At 37.4% G+C, this 27648-nt stretch overlaps 1 pseudogene; it reads right to left on the bottom strand.

The window, feature by feature from the left end:
* Positions 1-5611: 5611 nt before the first annotated feature.
* Positions 5612-27193, bottom strand: LOC124101921 (prostaglandin G/H synthase 2-like; annotated as a pseudogene).
* Between the last annotated feature and the right edge of the window lie 455 nt (positions 27194-27648).

Genomic DNA, 27648 nt, shown 5'->3' with positions numbered 1-27648 from the left:
GTAACTTTAAAAATACTTGGAGCTGGGGTTGTAGTTCAGAAGAGCCCTCACCTAGCATGTGTGAGGCACTGAGTTTGATGCTCAGTGCCAATAAATAAATAAATAAATAAATAAATAAATAAATGTATTGTGTCCACCTACAACTAAAAAATTAATGTTAAACAAACAAACAAACAAACAAAAAAAAAACGCTCACTGATCTTTACTCATACAATAACATTTAAGGTTTACTTCTTGTTTATAAACAACACCATAATGGGGCTGGAGCTGTGGCTTAGAGGAATAGCATTCACATAACATGTGTGAGGAACTGGGTTTGACTCTCAGCACTACATATAAATAAAGGCCCATTTTCTGCTTTTGTGTCTTAGAATGATGCTACCCAATTTTGTGGCCATTGGCCATGTAATCCATCAAAGTGACAAACTCAGTTCTTTTGTTGTAGGATCTATATGCCAAAATATCATGTGCTTGAAGCTACAGGATTAGACAGGATAGACACAGGATATTTCCATAATAGCAAAATATATTGAATGGTGATGTTCTATAAATCATCAGGTGCAAAGATTATCGACAATATGACATATTTAGAGTTCAAATCTAGTACCTTGCCACAAATACATGTTGATAACTGTGTTTTGATACAAATTTTTGCCCAAAAGAATTAATAAATAAATAAAATAGAGTGGTGTGGATACAGCCTTCAGGTGCTACTTTTATGAATTCTGTTCCAGAGCATCTACCAGGTTGTATCTGAAGTCTTCCAATCACAGAATTCCAAGCACCTCCATGAGAGGCCCCCTCCCTTTCTGGTAAATGCCAGTGACTCCTAAGATGTCCTTTGTCAGAATCCCTCTTACCTTCTAGGCTAATGAGGAAACTGGCCTGGCAGAGGACCACTAACACTACCACTCCGGATAAGTCCTGTGAATGGGCTTTCATAGCCATCCTATGAGTCTGAACCTGCTGTCATTGAAATCACACTTAGAGAACCTCTGCTCCAGCAGACTCCAATATTTAGAAGATTGGCCTGTATTTAGAACAGGTTGTAGAAGAACATGACTCAAGTCAACTCTGTTACAAGCAGGGGATGCTGTTGAAATAAGACACATATCACCACCACCAACAACAACACCAATAATATAAAGCCCTAGAACTGGTTATTGCATAAATAATGGGGAAACAGCATTTCAGGTCATTTTTAACTATTGACATCACATTTTTAAAATTTTTCTTACCTAAGCCATTATGAATCTCTCTCTCTCTCTCTCTCTCTCTCTCATACACACACACACACACATTATAAGGCATATATAAATATAAACACAGTTTTTCATGGTAACATTTCTGTCAGTTGAAAACAGTGTGCTGCAACGAAACTTTGTACTCACCATAGAATTCCTCATGGATTTTGAACTGCCGAGGACATTTCAGTTCCTTTCATTTCTTGTAGAAATCATTCTTCCTGATTTGTTAGCATCATTTAATTTCTACCATGAGAGGACATTCAAAAATTTTCTTACTTTATACTTTTACTTCTATAACTCTCATTGTCAAACATTTTATGTAACTTATATATTGAACATATTTTCTGTATCTAAGATAAATTTAAGTTTTCAGACAGCAGAATTTTTTTGTCCATTTTTGTTCTCTGCTGAATCTAAAGCACATAAAGAAGTACCTGGAAAAAAGAAACATTTGTGGTTTCAATGAATTAATGAAACACAAACAATATGTGAAAGACTCCTAAGGGCCAGAATGAAGTTGGGTGTCTCATAGAATCCAATGTGTCAAAAAGTGTTTTGTTTATAAAAAAAAAAGTGATAGGTGACTCCTGCTCTAAATCAAACTATCATTTTTACTGTGAATAATAAAATTTTCCTTTCATTTTCTAATTTCTAAGTACTTGTATTTTGGAATCTGTTAGTTTCTTTTTGCAAAGAACAGTCTCATCCCTCTCTCATGAGAAGTTTTGAAGCAAGCCTGATTTCATAAACAAAGTTGAGTGGCTCATATTGTTACTGGAGTAGTGTTTTAAGAGCACAAATCTAATCATATCACTCCCCTTCGTAAACTACTCTTTGGTTTCCTGTGTTTACAAGGTTCACTGGTCCACTGTCATCTAAGGGACTCATGGGGCTGCAAATCATAATATATCTTCATTGGAAAGTCAATTGTGTAATGGCCCTTGCACTCAAGAATTGTGTGTACAGAATGGGTAACTTCTGAAACTCAATTTTCACATCTATGGGAAGGGATTATAATGATATGATTTTATATGCTCCACAGGAGAATCAAATAAGCAAATAGTTTTGAATAGCTATTCATGCTGAATAATTTCAAAAAAATCTATTTTCATATACTTTGTATCTTGTAGCTAATATATATTAAATTTCTTCAGCATTGGACATTGAATGCAATGAAGTCAATGGTACATAAGATGATAACTGTGAGACAGAACCTCAGAAGCCTTTGCTTTAATGAAATATTTAATTGTCTCAAGGTAATCTGATAGTGAGAAACATAAGATACCTTGGGACAGACTGCAGAATTGGATACCCAATTGCAGTGCCAGTCTTCAGGTCAAAATAATATTGACATTATCTTCCCAGGGTCAAGGACTGGAAGACTGCAGCCTGCATTGTGAGACTGAGGAAATTCAGATCAAACCCCTCAGCTCTGTCAGGGGCCATCTGAGGTATTCTTGTCTATGTTTATAAAAACAATAGCATGGAGATTCTGCACAATGAAAGTCCCAATATGTGAGGACAGAATTAGGTATGTCACCATGGAAGAGTTTTTTGTTGTTGTTGTTTTGTTTTTTTGGTATGGTTGAGAATGAATCTTGAATGTCCTTTCCACTATTGGGCCCAGTGTATTATTCTGTGAAATTAACAATTTGTTGGAAAGCTCTATGACAATAACCTTACCCCTGGAAGACCCACCCCATTTATAGCTAAAGCCCTGCTTGCCCTCAACTGCGGATCTTTATGACCTCCACCATCATTGGTGTTTATTTATTTATTTATTTTTTAATGTAACAGTCAACATTTATTTTCAAAAGAGATTTTCTATTTTTTAAATAGTACAAAAATAAACTGTCGTTTGTCTCAAGACATGTTTTACATAAGTTAATTTACATTTGTCTAAGGCACTGAAACATTCACACACAACCTTAATTTTCAGGTATAGTCAGCAGGTTGTTTGTAACAATCAAGTTGGTTTGTCCCTCCCCCCCAAAAAAAACCCCACAAAAAAATCCCAGAAGTTAGCAGTTTATAAGCTTTTCGAAGATGACTATTTATCTTCAAAATGTTTTAAGCATAAAAAAATCCCAAAGAAAATTTTCCTGAGTTATTCCTTTAATAACATTTCTTTCTTTCCTGAGACACATTTTTTTTCAGTTATTTACAAATATTGATGCTGTCTGTAATTGGTGCTTGATTTCAAAATACTAAAACCATTGTTCTTCGCACAGAACATTTTCAATAAATAATTGATTGAATGAAGCAGTCACAGGTCCAAATATATAAAAGACCCATCTCTATGGCATATCCCAGTCAATGAGGCAATGTTGTCCGTGCTCTGGTGCATATGGAAATCAAAAGTCGAAATTCTAATCTTAAATCTTAACATCTCAGAATTAGGTTCCTGAAAATTTATTCACAAATCTTACTTAATCCCAATCATTTACATATTTCAGAGAGGTAATCACAAAATATATTGATTCTGACATAATAAAAAAACAGTCTATAACAATAACATCCTAATTAAACATAAATAATAATCCTCAATAAATATACAGTACCATAAAATGTCAGCTGACAATGAGATGTGGAAAACTATTGTCATCATTATTATTCTTACTATTAATGCTCAACTACTTACTAGTTTTTTGGACATTCATTAGTACAGAAAAGTAACTTGTCTTCCTGTGGAGAATGCCCTACAATTCTGAGGTTCTAGCCTCTTTGTAGGTTCTTGATTATAGATGGTTAAAGTTAAATAAAATTTTCTGCTTTCACTTAAGTAAATATATTTTTAAAAACAAGGCTCTTCTTTTATTCCTACTAAGAGGAGCTAAGTAGTAGTCCTGAGCTGAGGTTTTCCTGAAATGTGCAAAAGTTCAAGACAATATTAGAGTTCAAAGATAGAAGAGCTCTGATCTTAAAACGAGGAAAACAAAAATAGAAGAAAAACTGATTTTAACAAAGTAGCTACCAGGAAAAAAAAAAATCTAAGGAGCAGCAATGCAAGGCTGGTTTTGATTCAAATGTCCAAGGCTTATTGAGATTTGTGTGAAATGGATTTAAACGTTTTGAAGAGGATTTTGATGGGGCTAATACATTTTGTACTGTGATAGCAACTGCTAAATCACACTGTAAAAAAGAAAATCTAAGAAAATAGATCATTGTTCAAGTCTAGCTTGGAACTTCATTTAACTCAAAGCAAAATCTGTTGAGTACCATCCTGCAGTATAAGGATAGAATAAATTCTGCTTCAAAAGTTTAAATCCAAATTAGAATTTGAATTTACTTTTCTTCCTTTTTATTGGTTATTAAATTTAATCAATTTATTTGTTGTGGTACTGGTGATTGAACCCAGGGATACTCAACCACTGAGTGACACCCCCAGCCCTTTTTATCTTTTGTGACACAAGTCTCACTAAATTGCTGTTTCACCTAGATCCTTCTGCCTCACCCTCCCAAGTCCTAAGATTACAGGTGTGTACCACCATGCCCAGACGTTTTTCTGCTATAAATTCAGCATGTTATTGTTCATAAAAACAAATTCTAAAATCTTTAAGATGGAACTGGACTCTTAAAAGAATCAAGGGTCTATGGAAACCAACTTAATAAATAGTATTTTGATTTAAAATGAAGTTGTAACAGTCACATTATAAATAAATTTGCACTCACTAGTGAAAACCCCCAAATTTGATATTTTTATTTAAAAGGAGGTTGTAACAGTCATGTTGGATTTTTTCTCCTAGTGAAAAAGCAAAAATCTCTAATATTTTAACCAGTAATTATAATTTCTACTGGTTTTGGAGATTTAAATCTGATTGCTTCTTTTATTGATATGAGTAAAGAGTCTGAGAACTTTAGCAAATGAGCTGTTAAAATTGATTCTACCCATGGATTTAGATTCAAATTATTATTTCAAGGCTGCTTTAAAAAGACATGAAATTACTAGTGTCTGCTTTAGACATTCATTTAAATATCTTGTACCCTTGTTTGATGACAGATTAATACCCAAAAGTCCTTTAAAATTCCAACCCTAGTTGCTCTATTGCAGCATAAAAGGCAGATTAAAAATAATGGCAGTGTAGAAACTGCAGCATTTCCATCTTGTAAGTATTTGAATGTTCAAATACCTTGGCATTTGTTCTTATTAAAACATACTATACACTGATATTCAAGTAAAAACATGTCAAAAGTCACTTCCTATTGTTTTCTAAAGAAAAGAATGAACTGTTTTTCCCCCTTAAGTGGAAGAAAATAATCTTTAAAAGTAGTGACACAATAATTTCCACAAGTGTGACCCCTTCCTCTCTAATAAGAGTACTGCTGCCTTCTGTTACAGAAGATGGAAAGTAACATAAGGCGTTTAATATAAATATTAAATAATCAAGTTAAAAGGTATGGTCCATAAATAAATAAATATGATCAATAGACTTCTACAGTTCTGTTGCACGCCCTTTCAGTAGTACTGTGGGATTGATGTCTTCTAGTCTGGAGTGAGAAGCACTTGCATTGATGGTGACTGTCTTGGTGAGCAGTGGATCCTGAACACTGAATGAGACGAAGGGACAGCCCTTCACGTTACGGCAGATGAGGGACTGAATTGAGGCAGTGTTGATGATCTTAAAGCCCACTTCTCCTCCAAAAGTGCTTGGCTTCCAATAGTGAGGAGAACATATAGGATTACCCAAAAGTCCTTTCAAGGAGAATGGTGCTCCAATTTCCACCATGGTCTCACCAAAGATGGCGTCAGGACGAGGCTTTTCCACCAGGAGGGCAGGATAGAACTCCATGGCATCAATGGCACCATAGAGGGCTTCCAACTCTGCGGCCATTTCCTTTTCTCCTGTAAGTTCTTCAAATGATTTGTAGGGCTTCAGGTTGAAGCGTTTGCGGTACTCGTTGAAAGACTGGTATTTCATATTTCTGCTGTGGTCAATTGAGGCCTTGGCCACTGTTTGTACTGCAGATGGCACATTCCTGCCACCAGAAACCCTGCCAGCAATTTGGTGAATGACTCAACGAACTGGGTAAGTCCATGTTCCAGCAATATGGAGTTGTTGTAGAGAAACTGTTGATAGTTGTACTCCTGGTCATGAATTTGAAAGGTGTCAGGCAGAAGGGGATGCCAGTGATAAAGTGTGTTAAACTCAGAAGCAATACGGTTTTGGTAGTGGAATTGTTGGTTGAAAAGCAGCTCTGGGTCAAACTTGAGTTTGAAGTGATAGCCACTCAAGTGCTGGACGTAGTCTTCAATCACAATTTTAATGGTCTCTCCTATTAATATTAGTCTGCTCGTCTGGAACAACCGCTCATCATCCCACTCTGGATGTTCCTGTTTAAGCACATCGCACACTCTGTCATGTTCCCGTAGCCAGATTGTGGCATACATCATCAGACCAGGCACTAGACCAAAGACCTCCTGCCCCACAGCAAACTGAAGGTGTTCAGGGATGTGAGGGGGGTAGATCATCTCCACCTGAGTGTCTTTGACTGTGGGAGGATACGCCTCTCCACCAATCACCTGATATTTCAGCTTTCCATCCTTGAAGAGGCGCAGCTTATGTTGTCTATCCAGAGTTTCACCATAAACATGACTTAGGTCCACCCCGTGGCCCAGGCCTGTGGTGAAAGCTGGCCCTCCATTCCGATCTGACTTAAAAAATTGATGGGTGAAGTGCTGAGCAAAGAATGCAAACATCATATTGGTGCCTTGGGGGTCAGGAATGAACTTTCTTCTTAGAAGAACTTTCTCAAACACCTCTTTAGAATCAGGAAGCCCCTTCTTCCCTTTCACACCCGTGGGCGTTGGGCAGTCATCTGCCACAGGAGGAAGGGCTCTGGTATAGTAGGAGAGGTTAGAGAAGGCTTCCCAGTTTTTGTAGCCATAGTGCACATTGTAAGTTGGTGGACTGTCAATCAAATGTGATCTGGAAGTCAGCACATATCTCATGATTGAATTTCGCAGGAAGGGAATATTATTGACAGTGTTCCAGACCCCCTTGAAGTGGGTAAGTATGTAGTGGACTGTGTTTGGAGTGGGCTTCAGAAGTCGTTTTATTCTGGTCAAAAGTTCAGGTGTTGAACAATTTTCACCATAGAATCCTGTTCTGGTACAGTCACACTTATACTGGTCAAATCCTGTGCTCATACATACACCTTGGTTTTGACATGGGTTGGAACAGCAAGGATTTGCTGCGTGGCTGATGGCCAAGGCGGCGCTGAGCAGCAGAGCAGCCGGAGCATCGTGGCCGAGGGCGGGGCGGTGCGCAGCTGGCGGCGCTTGGCTGTAGGGTCCATCCGGAGGTGGCCCTGCGGGAGGCGCCGCTGCGGAGTTCCTGGGAGTGCTGACTCTCACTGCTCAAGTCGTTTGACAACTCACCATTGGTGTTTAAATTCCAGTTAAATGGTTGCTCTCTCTAGTATCCTCCCCTAAAATTGCATTCAACTTCCCCATTCAAGTACACTCCTCTTCCATCACTGTGCCACCTGTCATGCAGGCACTCAAAACTGCTGTGCCCTTTTACACCATTAGGCCTAAACATGTCAATTCTGGGAATAACATTATGAGCATGTGAGAGAAACTTTCAGAGACCATTCACTAACAGTGAGAGGAATCATGTGCTGAGACAGTGGAATGAGGCAAAGTGACGTGGATGTTCCCCAGTTTCCTTTGAACAGAAATATTCCCCTGCAGTAATCGTGTAGTAAAAGAAATCCACCACCAATGAATTCACATATTGTTATGTCTTAATATTCTCAACTATTATATTAATAGAGAAATGGCTGACCCCTAAAAAAATATTAAACTTAAAGGACATCTGTTGCCCCTCTTTTCTTCAATCATATAATCTTAGGGGAAAGTGTTGCTTTAACTTCGGAGTTGTGACCATTGGGAAAACAACTCTAGAAAAACAATATTGTCATTGGCTACTAAAACTACTAATGAAATCATGCATTTTATAATTGTAATATAGAGAGAAAATAAATTATAAATCATTCATTTAAAAATTAATAGCATATTATTTACAAAATATTTATATTCTTGCCATTCATATTAGGCTCCATCATGGCTCAGGTGGCACTGGCTTGTTCCCATTTCATTGAATTAACAATCCTGATATTAGTATGTTGTTCCATAATATATGTGTTGTACCCTATGCATCTATGTGGGGATTTCTCCTTGAAAATGACCCTGGATTTGTAAAAATTATCACATCACCATATGGCTTTTACTCAATAAACCCCTCAAGGATAAATACCTTTATAAAAGAAGATTTTCTGATATATTTTGTGAGGAAGTAAAGAGCAACAGACTTGGGAGCACTCCAGAATGTGAGCACTTTTTTGCCAGATTATTAAGATAAACTTCTAATAAAGCTGTAGCAACGACCCTCCACAGACTTCAAGAACAGACTGAAGATTTCCTCCTGCTAAACATGTTCTCAAGTCAGAGTTGCAACTAACTTGAATCCTCCTGAGGCAAAGAAGACCCATGAGGTCATTAGACCAGCTGTTCTGTCACAGAGAGAACATATACCATAAATTATGATTTATACATCTAATACAACTAATAATTACAAAATGCTGTCTTGAACATAGTGTGATTAAATTTAATTTTGAATGAAAGTTTTTAACTCTTTAATATACCATATTTATCTTACTGCCAGATAGATGAGATTTTACTGCCAGAGCATGATAACTCAATGCTCTCTGATAAAGAATGCAAATCAAAGGAGAATTCAAGCATCAATTATTTATAAGCATACTTGCTGCTGTGACCCCATGTGAAAGTAGCAAAACTCCAGTTCACGAGGTTGATGCACCCCTGCATCACCTGACCACAATTATCTCATCTGAAAGAGACCACAAGTATGGGAACAACCTGACACCTCAAGAAAACGTAGTAGAGGAAGGCCACAGTAATGTCTTAGAGACCATCTGTGAGGACAAGTGCAAGGAGTACTACATACATGACATACGTTGAGGGCGTCTGAGTGGCAAACCACTCCCTCGTGCAAGGTGTGAGTGGCAAACCACTTACCCATAGGCACATCCCTGGGCATGAGAAGGCTCTTGCTCATCCATGTCACATTCCCTGCTCTTGCTCCATGGCCCACTCCTCGATTGGTCACTGCATGAATAGTTGGCCAGAAATTGTATTGGTGGCTGCCTGTAATCTGCTTAGCTAATGCCTGAGTATATATACATGGTAACTGTGCAATAAAATCAGACCTGCTTCCTGCTTGGTCTCTGGAGGTCTTGATTAGTGACTTCACAGCCATAGTCTCTTCTACACTGTTCTGTGAACCTTCTTGCTGGATGAGAGACAGCCCACACAACCTTCAGTGCATAGCACTTGTCTTTTTTGAAGGTTTGAAAAAACCTCCTTGTAAGGTGACTTTCCTGACCTCTAAAGAATGTCAGTATGTTTAACATCTCTATCACCACATCTTTGATATTTGAATATTTCCTCACTTAATCCTTGTACCAGGGAAGGTTATTCCTCCATGAGCATTGACTTGGTGATCTTCATTTTTCTGTAACCATTTATAAGGCTGGGAATAATAAAAAGCACTCTCTCCATCCTGCCATTCTCTAAGAATGACAGTCCCTTCACACTCTTTTAAGCAGCATTCAGCTTGTGGATGAGTTTGCATTTTTCTTTATCTTTGCAGGGGTTTTTACTTCTCTTCACACTGTTTTTCACATCTTACCTACAAGTCAATTTCTAACTGATGGAGCAATTCTGAGTGAAAATAAGAAACTCACCAATAAAGTGTTGATAGGTAGGCCTACCTACATCTTCTATGGAGGTTGTTAAAACTGAGTTGTGGCCTCAGGTTATTTGTAAAAAATAACTCCAGCCCCACCTCACTAAGCTCATTATATTTTAGCCTAAATTTAATCTCCACAGTGAATTTCAGCTCCTCCAAGGCATCTGTTCACCACAGGACTCTGCAAAGTAACCATGGATCCACTAGCTACAACATAAAACCAGGTGAACATTCCAACATTCTACCTGGAACCAAATCCAAATGTTAACTGTCCCTCTTCTGCAGGATTCAACACTCCCACTATGAGAGTCATATTCACTAATGAAAAACAAAATATCTTGTGTAATTCCCAACTGCCTTGAACATATGCAACTTTGCTTTGATTTTGATCAACATATTAATTTAATCACTTATGAAACATTATAGACTGAAAAAAGTCATGATATACACTTTTTAAAATATTTATTTTCTAGTTGTAGGTGGACACAATATATTTATTTCATCTATATGTGGTGCTGAGGTTTTAACCCAGTTCCTCACGTGTACTAAGTGAACACTCTACCACTGAGGCATAATCCCAGCCCCTCATGATATACGTTTCGATGTGTACTTTTTATTCAAAATAGTGTTTTGATATTCATTCATGTTTTTCTGTGGGTAAGCAGTTTATTTATTTTAATTAATTAATTAATTGATTAATTAACTAATTATATTTGTACCAGGGATGGAACCCAGAGGCACTTAATCACTGAGCCACATCCCTATCTCTATTTTTTTATTTTATTTTATTGTGAGACAAAGTCTTTAAAATTTGATTAGGACCTTGCTAAGTTGCTGAGGCTTGATTTGAATAGTGATCCTCCTGCCTCAGCCTCCCAAGATGCTGAAATTACAGGCATCACTTCCTTTATGTCTAAATAGCTTGACATTATATGAATATGTAAAAAGAAAGTGTTAAACATTTGAAAACTGTAGTTGTAGGCAAATTTTAAAATGACCACAAACACAGGTAGGAGTGACTAGTTCAGGTGTTCTACTGTATACCTACAACAATTTATGATACAATTCAAATTTACTAGAAGAAACTAAGTGTGGTCAACAATTAGAAATGATAAGTATTTGAGGAGGCAAGATACTAATTACACCATTTTTGTCAATATATGTATCAAATTATTATATTGTACAATAAAGATGTACATGTGTCAGACTGGGGTAGTGGCTCAGGGGTGGAGTGCTTGCCTTGCACATGTGAGGCACTGTGTGCAATCCTCAGTACCACATAAAATAAAAAATAAAATAAAGGCTTTTGCATTTATCTACAACTAAAAAAGTAAATTAAAAAAAGATGTTCATGTGTCAATTAAATTATTTAAAAAGTTATGAATAGTTGTACATGTATATGTTCTTTCACAGACATGTTTTTATTTCCACTGGAAGTAGAAAAATGTTTAATCAGTTATTTTAAAACAGATTTTTGAGTTGAAATTTACACATCCAAATATTTAGACAATCTAAAAAATATTTTTTTTATAAATATTCAAAACTGTGCAACAATCACAATCTGATCTATCACCTGAGGATATACCCTTAACTTTACATTATTGATTGTAATTTTTCATTATGGTAAAAATATTTTAATGAGATCTATCCTCTTAACAAATGTATATGACATAAATATGTAAATACCTGCCTGGCCAAAATTAAAAGTCCAATAAAGAAGTGTCCAAACTTCCCCAAAGCCTGGATCACATGTTTTACAATGATAGCCTTTTTACCAGGCTTTACTTAATGTCATTAATGTTTTGACTAGTTATCATTATCATGATGATGCATAACACTGAACATCTTTTCATACAATTTTTCCATTTCTATGCTTTTTGGGGAAAATATCTATTAAGATTATTTGACTATTTTCAATTAAGTTTCTATTTATTACTTGTTCTTGAGTTGGCACTGCCTACCATGTACTTTGGATATTAACTCCTTGTCATATATCTGGTTTGGGAATCTATTCTCCCACTCTGCTGACTTTTCACTCTTATATTCTTTGCTAAGCAGGACCTTTGAGTTAGGACATAGTCCTGCTTGTCTATTTCTGTGTTGTGGCTCATGCTTTTGGTATCATGTTAAAGACCACTTATCAAAAGTCCTCTACAGGCCTATGTATCAAATGTCTGGTCTCCCAGTGATGCAACTGAATGGTGGTGAGACCCTTGGAAGAGTTCAAGTATAGGTCTGTAGGTCAATGGGCATGCCCATTAGATTCTGTAACCCAACTGTGCTCTCTATTTGCTTCCTGGTTTAAGGTGTGACCATTTTCTTGCACACATGGTCCTGCCAGGGTGTGCCATAATTCAGAGCCCTCTCCAGAACTGAGCAAGAAAGTCACCATTCAGTTCAACACTAAAAACTGAGGTACATGAGTCCTTTTTCTTTATAAATTGTTTTATTCAGGTATTTTGTGGTACAATGTGCAACTAACTAATGTATGTCATTTCCCAGAAATCATTGTCAATATCGTTGCTATTAAAATATTCAAGTATGGTTTTTTGTACCAGTTTTAGTTTCATTTCTTGCACATCATTTTTTTTCTGAAAGTTATTGAATTTGTATTTTATTTATATCTCTACATTAATGCTTCAATGACATCAATTCTATAATTAGTGGGTTTGACTATTCTATTTGCATACTTGCATATATCAGGCTTTGATTGAACACACTTCTTCTGATGCCTTTATTCTCTCTGTCTCTCTCTCTCTCTCTCTCTCTCTCTCTCTCTCTCTCTCTCTCTTTCTCTCTCATCCCATTATGTTTCACAAATAATCTGTCTTCTTATTTTCCTCATTGTTTTTCTTTAGTTTTCACAAGTGAAAGAATTTGTATGGTAAAAAGATTTTCATGACTAATTTTATGTGACATGGCAATATATAATTCTATCTATTTTCCTGGAAATGAGAAGTTTCAGTCTTCCTTATAACAAAATACAGGCTTATCCTGTGTATGTGCCATTATTTTTTCTACATTCATCTTTTGAAAGGCACCTATGCTAATTCTGTATCTTATTGTGAATAGTACCAAAATAGACATGGTTATGAAGGTATCTCATTTGTATGCTGACTTTTTTTCCCAAAGATATATACCTAGGAGTATATATATATATATATATATATATATATATATATATATATATATATATATATTCTTCATACTTACTGAAATAATTTATATATCCACCAACATTTTATAAGCATTTCTTTTTTTTTTTTTTTCAAATTCTAACCAGTTTGCATTATACCATTTCCTCTTGGGGTGAGATAAAATCCTAATAAAATTTTGATATGTATTTACATAATTGAAGATTATGTTAAGCCCTCCTACCACATGTAATTCTTTTGGGCACCATAATATGTACTTTACTGCCACCACCCCACTCCACCCTGTGGCCTAGGAAGTGAATATGACCCTGGACTTCTCAGTAACCCACAGCCCCTCTACTGCCATTCCATAGCAAGCCATCTCGCTGTGAAGACCCCTGTCCTGAGCTCCCAGTATCCCTGAGTTCATTCAGGCCTGGGACTCACCTCCTCGTGCCCACCTCCTACCACTTTCAGCATTACACAGAGGTCAGGATTACCCCAAGGCAGCTAAAACACACATTGGCACCCAGCTGAGCCCAGTCTGCCCCAGAGCACAATCATCCATGTGCAGCCTGCCATTCCCCAACTCCTGCTGAAGTATGGAGGTGGTGCACTCTTTGTTGCCAGGGAACAAGGGCCACCACCAATTTCTGCCACACATAGCACAGTATAGACACCAAAGAAGTCCTACTGGCAGTCGTATGTCTTTTGTGTGAAGACGTGGAGAGGAGCAGCAAGGAGGCAGACTTCTGCCCACACACTAGGCCAAGAAATGGACAGAGAAGACCCTGAGACAGAACCAGCTTTTATCCTAGGAGAGCTTAGGCCTGGTACCCTGGAACCTAAGGGAAAAGGCCTACAGAATTAAAAATACAAAAGAGCTACAGAATTAAAATTCCTATCACTCTTCTTTTCACCCACATTTCCACAAACCTCATGCATAGACATCATTAATAAGCAATGCATTTTAACAATCACATACCTCAATAGGAACAATCCCCAAGAACCTCCTACACATACCAATTACATAATCAAACCATATTATCCTGAGGCAAATTTTCCTCATTACAATTATTCATCATTTATGTCCACATGTCCTGATTGACGTGAACATTTCAGGGAATTATAATGAAAACACCACAGTATGGTGTGTCACAGATTTTCCTAACCTCCCGTACTATGGTAAATTTGACTTACTACATGTAACATCAGATTTTAAGATAGATTATGACTCATTTCCAAAAGCTGAGACATGGTCAGTCATATTACCATTAGGTGCACAAACATAAATTTCCTATAATTATTACAGATTCCACACACCTCAGCCTTATAAAATGGTGAAACAAATTAGGCCATTTCCAAAATAGGGATTCCTACATTGGAATTACCTCTGTTTCAAGACAATGTTCATTGGCAGGTACACTGCACAGTTTCTACCCTCAGGTACCCCTGGTGGACAGCCTTATACAAGAGGAACCTCACAAGCATTATTAGAATATTCTTGCTTAAACTACAATCATAAAAAATTAACTATGTATAGGAACATAAAAACACAACTTTGGAGATGTGCTTGAAACTATTGACACCAAATATAATTTCTCAAGAAAAATAGCACAAGATACCACCTTGACACATTTTAATAATTTCACTCATTATGCTAATAAATCATATCTTTGCAAAAAGAAGAAGAAAAACTATACACTAGAATCAGCATGTATAAAACTCAACTTAATAAAGTATCCAACAGGAAAACACTTAACGTATAATGTTTCATCGAACTGGACACACACATGGACACACAATGTTACACATTGGGACTCACCTAAGACACATTGCATTCTTTTAGAAAAGAGTCTAGTGGCATTCTTTGACTATACAGCACTTTCTAATGCATCATTCATAACACCATATAGCCCACAATATGATCCCCAAACAAAAAAACAAACATAACAAAATGTTGGGCATGTCTCTACAAGGACTAATGAAAGTAAAATGACTTATAGATACAACACATAGTATAGATGACAACAAACGCACATCCAGATTATCTGTATTCTTTATGTGTAACCAAATACCTGCAATTCACATGGACAACACATTAGACTTTGAAATTCCTTTAGATATAAAACAATCAAACATGCATAATACCATACCCAGATGAAGGATCAGACCATAAACTTAACATAGTGGAGCTGTGTGGATAGATGGTTATGTAACAGCAGACATACTGATGGAATCACTACAATGGGGTAAACATAAAAATGAATACACCTACTTCTACCCCAGGTATAAGATAAAAGTAGAAGATAAAAGGCCTTAATCATGGTGGAAAACAGCAGGTGTAAATTTTGATAGAGTATCACAATATACAATAGATCATACTAATATGCCATACCATTTCTATATGCTACCCCAATGGAACAAGCCCTCGGAATTAAGTCAATTTGATGTTGTGGCTCATACACCTCTATTTAACAGATCTTTAATTACCAAAAGATTATGGCAGAAACAGGAACATGTATTTATTTGTATTAACCCATGTCCTTTGAAAGATGGTACATCAAGGACCATCTCCAACCATGTATAATTGATAGGGAAAGTATTAATGCCACACATAAACTATTTACAGCACATTACCCATCAGAAGTCAAATTATATAGAGAAAGTCCAAGACTAACCACAATCACCAGAGCACCTTATGTAATGCCAAATATACAAATTCCTCTACAAATAATTATAAATCCCATAATTCAGAGGATAACATTAATTATTGACACAGCAATATATGCTAAGGAGCTATACAGAAAATGCCCTCAGAAAACAAATGGCACATTCCAACAATACAGAGGCAACACATTAGGAGAACAAAGGAGATTTTAGAATGGATAGCTACAGCTGGACTAGAATTAGGAGAAATTGTTAGTGCAAAACCTACAGAGAGGACTTGGATGTTAGAATTGCAGCCCTGGAACACATTAGAGACAAAGAAATTAATGGACTAAAAATAATTTCTAAATCTTTATGTACAATCACAGATTTCATACATCAAGCTGAACTACAGAGGCAAACTATAGTTCAGACACTAACAGCCCAAAGGAAATATTATGATGCTTTTATACAGAAAATGGATAAGAGAATGAACAAAATAAACACGTAAAACCACTAAGATCAGACATTATCCTAAATGGAACAATTTTACCAGAAGAGTCAGTGATACCAATTGGCTCATTGACTTATCTATACTTAGGACATATAAACCATCATGAGTTACATACATCTAAGGTCACTATAACTGACCCACAGGAAGAAGTAATACCATTGGGAAATAATCTTTTTGCAGTCTTTTCACCTAATACCTTTAGCATAACTTATCCATGTAAACGAATATGCCCTACAACACAAACAATGACAACTACACAAGACACATCTGACAGCACCTCCCATAGTGAAGATTATTATTATTATTATGACTCTGAATATCCTGACACCAATATATGTTTTGGTGAATGTAAAACAACCCATGAAGCATGTGGAAGTTGACATTACACACTAAATCAGGTAAATATATAACAGCATTCTCAAATCAACAGATACAGATGAAACACACATTACAAACTAATATGGTATTTGATGAAGATGAGGATAAACAAACATACAATAGGAATGTATCAAGCAACTTCAAAACCAGATTTAATATAATATAAAACAACTACAAATACAGGATGTCCAAATAACATTGGCTATAGCACACCTTAATAACACAAATCATATTGTCTCACCAATAGTACACGTAATGAAAACAGATTCTTTATCATACAAACATAATGTAGTCAATAGATGATGATGCTCTTGGGAAGATAATATAATCAAAAGCAGGTGATATGATAGAGTTGACACTGTATGTTGGCACATTCCAAAGTGATTCCAAGACATAAAAGAAATTCTCCACTATGCACTGCTAATATGCATATTCATGGTAGACTTAAAAATTTCAGAATGCATGCTAAATGGAATAAAGAAATTAAAACCAGACACTAAGAACTTAAAACACAGGTAGGTAATATTAGGTAGCTATGTGACCACTCTACAGTCACCTCTGATTATGGATAATTGGATGTAACATATATGAATATTACCTGCACTTTACAGCTCACTTGGATACCATTGGACTCACTTATCTGTGTTAACACCTATCTGGACTTCCTGAGAAACAGACTGTGGAATTTAGAATACCATTTTATGACATTGACTGAAAATTGCTTCTGCCTTCTGCTTGATGCTAACATTTTGACATATATTGACTGTAACAACCTAATGATTCTTGCAAAATTGTTGTAAGTAATCTTAAATTTAGGGTTAAGACTTTGCTGTGTGCTACCAGATTTGAAGTACTATATAGACACACCTTAGTTGAGCTGCTGTGGCAGATAATTCCTAACAGACTCACTAGAAAATTAAGATATTTAGGATTTAAGAGAAGCTGGAAACAATAAAAAAACGAGACCATATATCAGAATTTGACAGATGTTTTAATGAAATTGTAAAGAAAAATCATGTCACTGTATCTCATATACAACACTGTAGTTTCTTTGGTGTGTACTTCAGAGCTATGTTTGTGGCTAGGTCCTTGGATTTTACACAAAGTTTATGCTGAGGGATGGATATACCCAAATAAACTGCCACCCATTTGGGATGCTTTTAAAAGTCAAGTAACGCATCTATTCATTTCAATTTCTCTTGACTCCCACTATAATATAGAACCTGTCAGAATATAGGAAATATAGATAATGTAGTGCCATTAGAACAATAGATTTGCCACTGCTGACATTGCTCCACAAAAGTTTAAGATTGAGCCTTATTTCTTTATAATCTTACACACAATTGAGTCCTGCTGCTCCCTAATCCAACTAATAACATAGACTCATCCCTTCTCATTAGATACAAGATTCCAAAGTTCAACTCTTTCAGATATGTACTTTTTATGAATAAAGCATATTATCCAGAAGAAATACAATAAGACATAATACCTAAACAGGTGGCAATACTGAACTTAATAGCAGGACCAAAGCCCTTATCACCATACCCAGGTAAATTTCCACATCTTACAGACAAGTTTAAAAAGGACATAATATGGGAACAAACCAGAAAAAAATAAGATTAGAATCTAATCCTTTAAGGATTCTTTTCCTTACTCCAAAATATTTGCATGTGCAAACCTATGTAATACATTGACCCAAATCTCAGAGAGCTTCATAAGGATTTTGATCTAAAGGATTGGGTAGAACCAGGGTGGATTTAGGAAAATCCAGACTCTGTTTTTCAAGATAGAAGTTTGTATTTTTATGAACATAGAAAGAAGAAAGTTGGAATTGCAATGCCTATGTACGTACAACCAGAGGAACCACCCTCATTCTGGTATTTTAGTCAATATTTAGATTCAATATATCTCAGAGCATTTGAAAGCCTTATAGTGACTATTAGGATCAACTGGGACAATATAACAGAATTAGCCAATTGGGACTTACATGTAAGAAAAACTCAACTCTATCATATCACCTGACTTTGATTATATTATAATTTCAATCCCTGGGTACATTTCGACCACTTTGGTCTTAACCAGATGTAATTGGACTATGGTCACTATTGGTGGTTATAGAACAATACAAGAAACCACAATGACATACTTGGAGTTCAGCCTTTGGCGAGTGAAATGGGTGATTCCTCTGCATTGATTCACAGCACCCAGCTCAGACACTCCCCCACCCCCCAGCATGGGCACTGTGAATCAAGTGGTTGGATGGTGAGGATGGCCTTAGGTCTTAGCCTAAGCAACTCCATCTTCAAAAACTCCATTGTGAAACCTTCAGTCTCATCAGGCACACCCACAGATCCCTCCAGTATGGCCTCAGAAAAATTACTTCCTCTCACCTAGATAAGCAGATTGAAGCCTCTGGCAGGCTGTCCCCTCCTGATAAGAGGGAAAAGTGAGAAGATAAGGGTGGAGACCAGCAGACCAGATATTTCTGTCCCCAGGATAAGTGATATCAAGGAGAAATCCAGAAATCCAGTGGTAGCTGATAAGGATTGCTGGGGCGGGGGGGTTATCAAAAAGCCTCAAAATTTAGTGTAAAAAATAGAACTAATGAACAGGGATTCAGCCAATCGAAACAAGGATGCACTTGAGCTGGAGAGCCTGATGAGGACCTGGACTTCCATCACTTGTCATCATTCTCCTGATTCTCCATGTGATCTTCATCACTCTCAAACTCTACAGCCTTGTCTGGACCTTGGTGAGAGCCTTAACTTCTTCCTATGATCCTCTCCTCAACTGGTCATCCACTCCATGCCAGGAAAAGCCTGTCTTGGTTCCGGACCTCATCACTGTGGTTTGAGTGAGTATGCATATGCTAGACATAAAGCCTAAGGCTTGAGACTTTTAAATTAGCATGCAGAGGGAATGTCTGTCACTAGTCTGTCATGATTAATCGTGTTTTGCAGTTCTTAGAATTAATCTACAATTGTTTCCTGTGAATTAATTAATCTAGAATTGTTTGCTGTGAATTGATTATGTCTATTGCAGTGCCTAGCAATAAGGATTGCTGTTTTCTTGATTAAGAACCTATAGAGTGAAATTATATTGAGTAATTTGAATAAATAAAGCATTGAAAGGGGCAGAAGCATGTGAACATTCTTTATGTCTCCCTCGACTGCATAAGTCACAATTTTGCCCCCTTATGACAGGTTATTATTATTTTTAAAGTGTCAAATTAAGGGATTCTTATCACTAAAGATTATGTTTGTATCCAATTCTAAATGTTGACTTTATTTTTGCTATTATATCTGTCCTTTGACTGTTATTAGGTTACAGTTGATTGCTGGAAAATACTTCCTAAACTTGTACATGATGGGTTATTGGGAATATTTGGCTATGTGTTTGCTCTCAAAGCAGAAAAATAAAAATGCAGAACTTATAATAACCAGAAACACAGACAGGCAGACATCACACTTGCCAGAACATATTGTCTTGGCTTCCAGCACCCTTTGAAGGATTTCTAGAGTTTTATAAATAATACAGTTTTCTTCAAATCTCAGTATTTGAATAATTCTCTTTGTTCTTCTGTACATCACTGGAGTAACTACATTTTTGTTTTGGTGACAATCATGTCTGGTTTGGATATTTTATAAAGGAACTAGTATTATAAATAGACTTTATAAAATTTATGTAAGATATAAGGATATACATCCAATTTATAGGAATATAAATCTAATAAAAAGTGAGATCACATTATTTTGATGTTTATTATAATGCTTCTGTACTTTCCTGTAAGTAAATAAGAATTTTTGTATATATCGCTTAATTCAAGGGCTTATCACAATTATTCATACTAGGTATCATTAACTGAATAAAAGAGAAAGCTAAATATAATAGCTTTTATATGACTGATAGATAGCAAACTTTTTTTTTTCACTGCAAAATAGCAAATGTGACTATGCAGAAAGATGTATTTTAATCTTGGCCTTATTTCATTATGGATTTAGTCTTACTGATGTGAATTTATATACACATTTGTTTGTTGAAAATTTCAAATTTACAAGTAGAGTTAGTCTATATTATTTGCCCTGGTACTCACAGTCATCTATGACACATGGAATCTGAAGAATTACCTACTAGGGCTGGGTTTGTGGCTCAGTGGTATAGTGCTCACCTAGCATGTGTGAGGCACTGGGTTTGATCCTCAGCACAACATAAAAATAAAATAAAAATATTGTGTGTCCATCTACAACTAAAAAATAAATGTTAAAAACAATTATCCAATAGAAGCATGTGAACTCATGGCAGAATAAAGACGATCCTCAGGGAGACTCCCATGGCAGTTGTACTTATTGCTTCAAGTCTTTGATTTTATAACATTTTCATTGTTGGCCAGTAAATCAGTGACAGTACCATTCATACCATGTCCTTGGCAAAATAGGATACAGTATAATTACAAAGGAGTGAGGAGGGATGGAAAAGGGAGGAACTGAGGGACAAGACTGACCAAATGATGTATGTACATATATGAATAGACCCCAGTAAATTCCACCTTCATGTATGTCTATAAAGCCCCTTCCCAGGCCCACCTCTCCTCCAGGCCCACAGTCTTCCTGACTCTGCCTTCTCTCCAGGTCCCACCCTGCCCCAGGCACCACCCCTGCTGGGCCAGGTGGAGCAGCTGCAGGCTGTGTTGCCTCAATGTGCTAATTGGCAGTTTTTGCAGTGGTACACAACATAATCCCTATTTTATGAACATCTATCCTGCATTGGATGAAGTATCTCAGGCTTTCTTATGCCTTAAACCAAATTTAAGAAAATCCCCTCTTTCTCATTTTAAATATTTATTTATTTATTTATTTATTTCTGTACCAGTGATCAAACCCAGGGGTGCTTATCCACTGAGCCCCTGACTCAGTGATTTTTACTTATTTATTTATTTATCTTTAAAATTTTGAGACAAGGTCTTGCAAGTTTTATGAGGCTGGCTTGGAATTCCTGATTCTCCTTCCTCAGGCTTCAAGCCACTTGGTTGATCACAGACACTAAAATAAAATCAGCTGAGTTTGTGACTCAGTGGTGGAGTGCTTGCCTAGCCTGTGTGAGGTACTGGGTTCAATTCTCAGCATTGCAATAAACAAATACATAAAATAAAAGTTCATCAACAGCTAAAATACATATATTTTACAAAAAATCATATCAGAATTTGTCAAAGGTTAGGTAAAACTCAGCTCTGATCCCTGATAATCCTGTGGTCTTTTTCAGTGGGAAATCTCTTATCATCAGTCCAGGTTTTCTATGCTAATTGGTCAGTTTATAGTTTCCTTATTTTAGAGTTATTTTTCAATGTCTGTATTTACTCAGAAATCCACCATGTCCTACAGGATTCTAGTTCAACATTTATTTTCTTCTCTTTCTAGGTTTCAACAGAATACTGTGAACTTCTGCTGTTGTTCATCAACAACATTTTTAAAACATATTTTTAATTTACTTTATTTTTGATTGAAAGAGTTTTTTTAAAAAATAATTCTTTTGGTACTATTGACTTATTTTAATTAAATTGTGCTTATTAAAACATATTTGAGGGCTGGGCTAGGCATGCAGCTCATGGCAAAGCACTTGCCTAACATGTGGGAGGTCCTGGGTTGAATCTTACCACCATACACCCACACAGAAGATGGCTTTGAAAGGACTCAAGCATCAGAGGTATCCACAGATATAGTTAAAAAGATCATGTAGTTATAAATATGCTCATAATCCAAAATATATCTTCCATATTTGGATAAAATTATTCTTAGCAAAATTTTCAAATCAGTTTTAGAAGATAGAGTCAGGATGATGGTTGTTTCTTATTTTTATTTTTTCAAGTTTTGAAAAAATTGAACAACAATTACTTGTTCTAATCAGTAATACATGACAGCAGATTGCTCTTCAATTCATTGTATACAAATGAAGCATACTTTTTCACTTCTATGGTTGTACACAAAGTATGGTCATGTCATTCATGCAATCATACATGTAACTAGGTTAATGAAATGCATCTCATTCCACCAACTTTTCTACCTAGGATAATGATATTTTTCATTTCTTTTTTTTTTTTAATTTTTTAATATTTATTTTCTAGTTTTCGGCGGACACAACATCTTTGTTTGTATGTGGTGCTGAGGATCGAACCCGGGCCGCACGCATGCCAGGCGAGCGTGCTACTGCTTGAGCCACATCCCCAGCCCCATGATATTTTTCATTTCAAATAGTATAATACTTAAACCACTATAGATTAAATTTTCTCAGGACTCAAACTATTATAATATGCAAGAGATAAGTCATTAGCTGCATTTTGTAATTTAAATACATCTTCTAAATAATCTTAAAATGATTTTTTTCTAATTTTCAAATTTGGAAAGCATATCCTTATATCTTATTAAAATCTGCATTCATCAGAAAGTTAATTATTTATTGCTTACAAGTAAGAGGACATACTTTCTGATAAGCATCAAACTTCATTGATATCAGGAATTATTGTTGGAGAATTCTATTATTCTTCACTTCTGTTCAAAGTATCATTTAATAAATGTACCAATGTGCTTTGGTGTCAGAAATTTGAATTTCTTCTTTGAGATTGTGTGTTTATTAGTAGTAGGGTTATTTCTCATGAAAGTTCCATGATAATATTTTATCCTAATGTTGGTGCCTGCATGTGATTAGAAGGTAGCTTTTAGAGCAGAGTTGAGTGTACATATATAGTATTTGGTGGATTCATTAGAAAAGTACATATACTTTTTTTAATAGTTGTAGTTGGACACAATACCTTTATTTTATTTATTCATTTTTATTTGATGCTGAGGATTGAACCCAGTGCCTCACAGATGCTAGGTGAGTGTTATACCACTAAACCACCACCTCAGCCCCAACATATACTTTTTATAATATTTAAAAGCTTATCTTTTCTGAATTAGTGAAAGCAGTGTTTAGACATGTTAATATTGTGAGATGAACAAAGTACAGGTATAGTTTAATAAGTTTTTTGGAAGTTGACATAATGGCCTCTGTCCTATTCTACTCCTTCCATGGTTGTCTGTGATAAGATATATCAGCTTGAGAATTTTTTGATTGGACCTTAGGCCTTACGCATTCTAGGCAAGCACTGAACTACCATATATACCCAGCCCTCTTATAAAGTGTATTTTGAGACAAAGTATTGCTAAATTACCCAGGTAGGTTTCAAATTTGTGATCCTCATTCCTTAGCCTCCCAAGTATCTGGGATGACAGGCTAGTGTCAAAGTTCCAGATAAGTCTTGGAGGATTTATGTCAGTATCATGTTTTTAGTGTACTAATAATTTTTTAAACTATACTGTGTCCATTTTTCTGTATTTCCCAAAAGTCAATAAAGCTTTTTGGTTGTTTTGGTGGTATGCTTAATGTAAACATACTTTACAATGTTATACTTTAGTTCCTTATAGTCTAGCTATGCAATTCAATGGGAGGAAAGTATTTTGATTCTGATAATGTCAACTGTTTTTCAGGTCCAACATGTTTTCCTAAAAGCAGTGATTATTAATTTTTAATAATCATATAGAAGATAAATGAAAATATGTGTCCACACAAAAATTTGGATGTGAATGTTCCTAGCAGAATTTTGCATATTAGTCAAAAAGTGGGAATCACCCAAATGTCCATCAACTGATAAACCAATTCATAAGCAGGTTGTATACCAGTACAATGGAATATTATTTGTCAAAAATGAAGAAAGGATTCTTGCTACCATGTGGATGAAACTTGAAAACATTGTGCTCAGTGAAAGAAGTTAGATACCAAAGGTCAATGGTTTAATTTATAAATGAATTCCACAGCTGGAATTCCTTAGTTGGGATGGCAAGGATAGGCCAACCTAGAGAGAGAAAGGAGATGAGTGGTTGTCAATGTCTAGAGGAAATGTGGCTGACTGAAGGATGGAAGTGCTCTTTGCGGGTGGGTGATGAAAATGTCCTAAACTGATGAGGGTGATAAATGTACAATTTTAAATATTCTGGAATATTCTGGAAGCCATTGGATTTTATGTTTTAAGTAGGAGACTTGAAGAGTATATAAATTATATCTCAATAAAGCTGTTTCTAAAAGGCAAGATGCATATGGACACATACAACACATCATTGATATAAAAATACTGAAAATGTACCTGGGAATATGGCTCATAGAGTTCTTTCCTCTTATGCACAAGGCCCTGGGTTCAATTCCCAGCACCACAAAAAAAAAAAAAAAGAAAAAGAAAAAGAAAAAGACAATGCAAATAACACTATTGTTCAGGAAAGCACACTAATGTAGTAGAGGCACAGAGACAAGCATATGGATAGTAAGAACACATACTGAGAAGGCCCTGGCAAACCCAGGAGGGGATGGTTAGTGCATGAGGTAAACAATGGGTGGAGAAACATTTAACTCTTCAGCTTGATGGTGGAACATAGATGTTCTTGCTATTATGCCTACACCTTGTTTATTAGCTTTTAATTCTTTGTAAAAAAAAAATCATGGCCATTTCCCAATGTTTTAGAATGTCTTTGATATGGTGAGGTGGAAGACTGGCCTTAGGGGCCCCTGGACTGGGTGAGCATGGTGCTGGACAGAGGACAGGCATCCCCTGCAGGTTCCCTGAATCGAAACCAGCAATCTCTGGGACCATCTCCAGAACATTCTTCCTCCTGGCTGGTGGTCTACAGCAGTAGCTTATCTGTACAGCCAGAGAGCCCTGGTTTGAATCTCCACTGTGAGCATGCTCCTCAGCAGCATGGCCTTCAGCAAATTGCTTCGCTTCTCTGAGCTTTGCTTTCTTATTAGTTAAATGGGAAATATACTGCCTACCTCTCAAAATTGAGACTGACTGAATGGAAAAGGTAAGATCTCCTCAGGTGCCTGGTGGGCCCCACCTGCTATTGATGTGATTCCTACAGAAGCTGGGATCTCCCTGCTCATCTCAGGGAGGCAGTCTGTGCTGGGTCCTACACTCCTTGGCATGCTGTACCAGGGGCCATGAGTGAACACTGGCTGAGTGGGACTGACTTGTAGAGCCCCATCTTCCTTCCTCCCTCCTAGCTGCTTTGAAAAGCAACGGGAACAAAAGGCCCCCAAAGACAGCTCCCTTTACTACTCCTAAAAACAAAGCAATATATAAATAAGCTAGCTCTGTCCTTCTCCAAGGATTTTTTTTTTTTTTTTTTTTTTTGTATTCCCAGCTGTTCATTAGCTGCTGGAGGCTCATTGGGCAGGGCCAGCCCCCAGGGGCCCAGGGGCCCAGGGATAGTATGATGGGGTGGGTATCTGTATGGAAGCTTCCCTTATATGGGGGAAGCTCCTTCTACTTTTCTTGGAGACTGGAAGGTTGGATGCCTTGGCTTAGGCCCTCAGCAGTAAGATCTAGGCACATCTAGGGGAGAGCTGGACCTCAGAAACTGGGCCTGACAACCAGGCAGGTCAATGAGATTGGGGTTGTGTTGTAGCTGAGCAGGAGAGATAGAAATCCCGCTGCATGTAGGGGCAGCTGCAGGACCACTGCCCTGGATGCCATTCTCCACATTGAACAGAACACATAAAGTGCATCCTTTGAGCTCTGGGCTCTGAAGCCTCCTCCTCCAATGTCAGTCCTGGCACAGAGCTCTCAGTGGTAGGCCATTCCTCTGCTGTCTCAGGGACTTGGGTGGTTTGTTTGTAAGGGCAGAGGTCCCTGTGCCTGGTTCAGGTCTCTGCAGCATCCAACAACATTCTGTGGCTAGTGAGAAAGGAGCAGGGAGGAAGAGCCCTTTGGGGCCTGTGGGCTCTGTCCTGTCATGGGGAGACCCCAGGCACAGGGCCTCATGTGACATGGATGCAGGCCAGACCTAAGGCCTCCTTTATATCACTTCAAGCAACCTGCATGGCCCAACTGTACTACTGTGGTGACCCAGCTGGAAATGATAGGGCACTGTGGCCTCCCTCCATGGTCCTCTGGGATCCCTTCTGGCCGCATCCATCCAGTGACTGACCTTACTAACCTATGGTCTTTCCAGTCTAGGATAGGGCAGGACAGAAGGGGAGGGGTGGCTTTGGGAATGAAGGGAAAAGTAACAATCAATTCTCTCCACCCTGAGCTCTTTTTCTGATGTCCAGGGGGCCACTCTCCTACCCACACAAATGATGATACTGTAGAAATCAGGGTCCAGGGCTACCACCAAGCCTTCTCTACAAGCTTTTGGGAGCCATGGCTGACTGCCCATGGCTACTGCCCTCCTCTCACTCATTTTCCACCCTGCTGCCAATGCTATCTCTCTAAAAATCCAGTGGGAACATATAAACCAGCCTTCTAGATCAGATCGTACCTACCTGTTCCTCCCATCGCAGCCCACAGTTGGGTTTCTCCTTGGACCGCCTTGAGTTTTTAACACCACACCCTATTCCTGTCCAACAATCGCTGGTGAGAGCTAGTGCAGCACCTCCCCAGGCAGGTGCTCCAGTGGTAACAGCCTCCACCATTCCCCACTGTCTCACACCAGCCTGCTTTCCTCAATACACCACCTGCAGGGCATCTGAAGACACTTGAGTTGCCCCCTCTAGTTTCTAGGCAAAGACTTGTAGCACATCGGGGAGGGAGAGAGGGAGAGGAGGGAAGAAAGGGAGGGAGGGAATGGAGGGGAGGGAGAGAGAGAGGGAGTAGAGGGAGGGAGGAAGGGGGAGGGAGGGAGGAAGGAAGGAAGGAAGGAAGGGAGGTGGGCAGGAGGCAGGAAGGGAGGGAAGGAAGAAAGGAATTCTTCAGCTCTTTGGGGGGATTCACAGTGGCTCCAGCAAAGGTTTACTTCCTCCCAGGGATCAAGGATGCACAGGAAGCCCTCTGCACTGTCAGGCACCTACTGCAAATTTTGTCACATGGGCTCTTTATGTTGCAAGACATGAATACTCAACTGAAACTGGTTTTTATAACAAAAAACATT

The sequence above is a fragment of the Marmota monax genome, unplaced genomic scaffold, assembly GCF_021218885.2.
Source record: "Marmota monax isolate L192 unplaced genomic scaffold, Marmota_monax_Labrador192_F-V1.1 WCK01_AAM20220418_F8-fsc00481, whole genome shotgun sequence".
NCBI classification, from domain to species: domain Eukaryota; kingdom Metazoa; phylum Chordata; class Mammalia; order Rodentia; family Sciuridae; genus Marmota; species Marmota monax.
The sequence above is the reverse complement of the archived record's forward strand: the minus strand, read 5'-3'. Positions and strand labels throughout refer to the sequence as shown.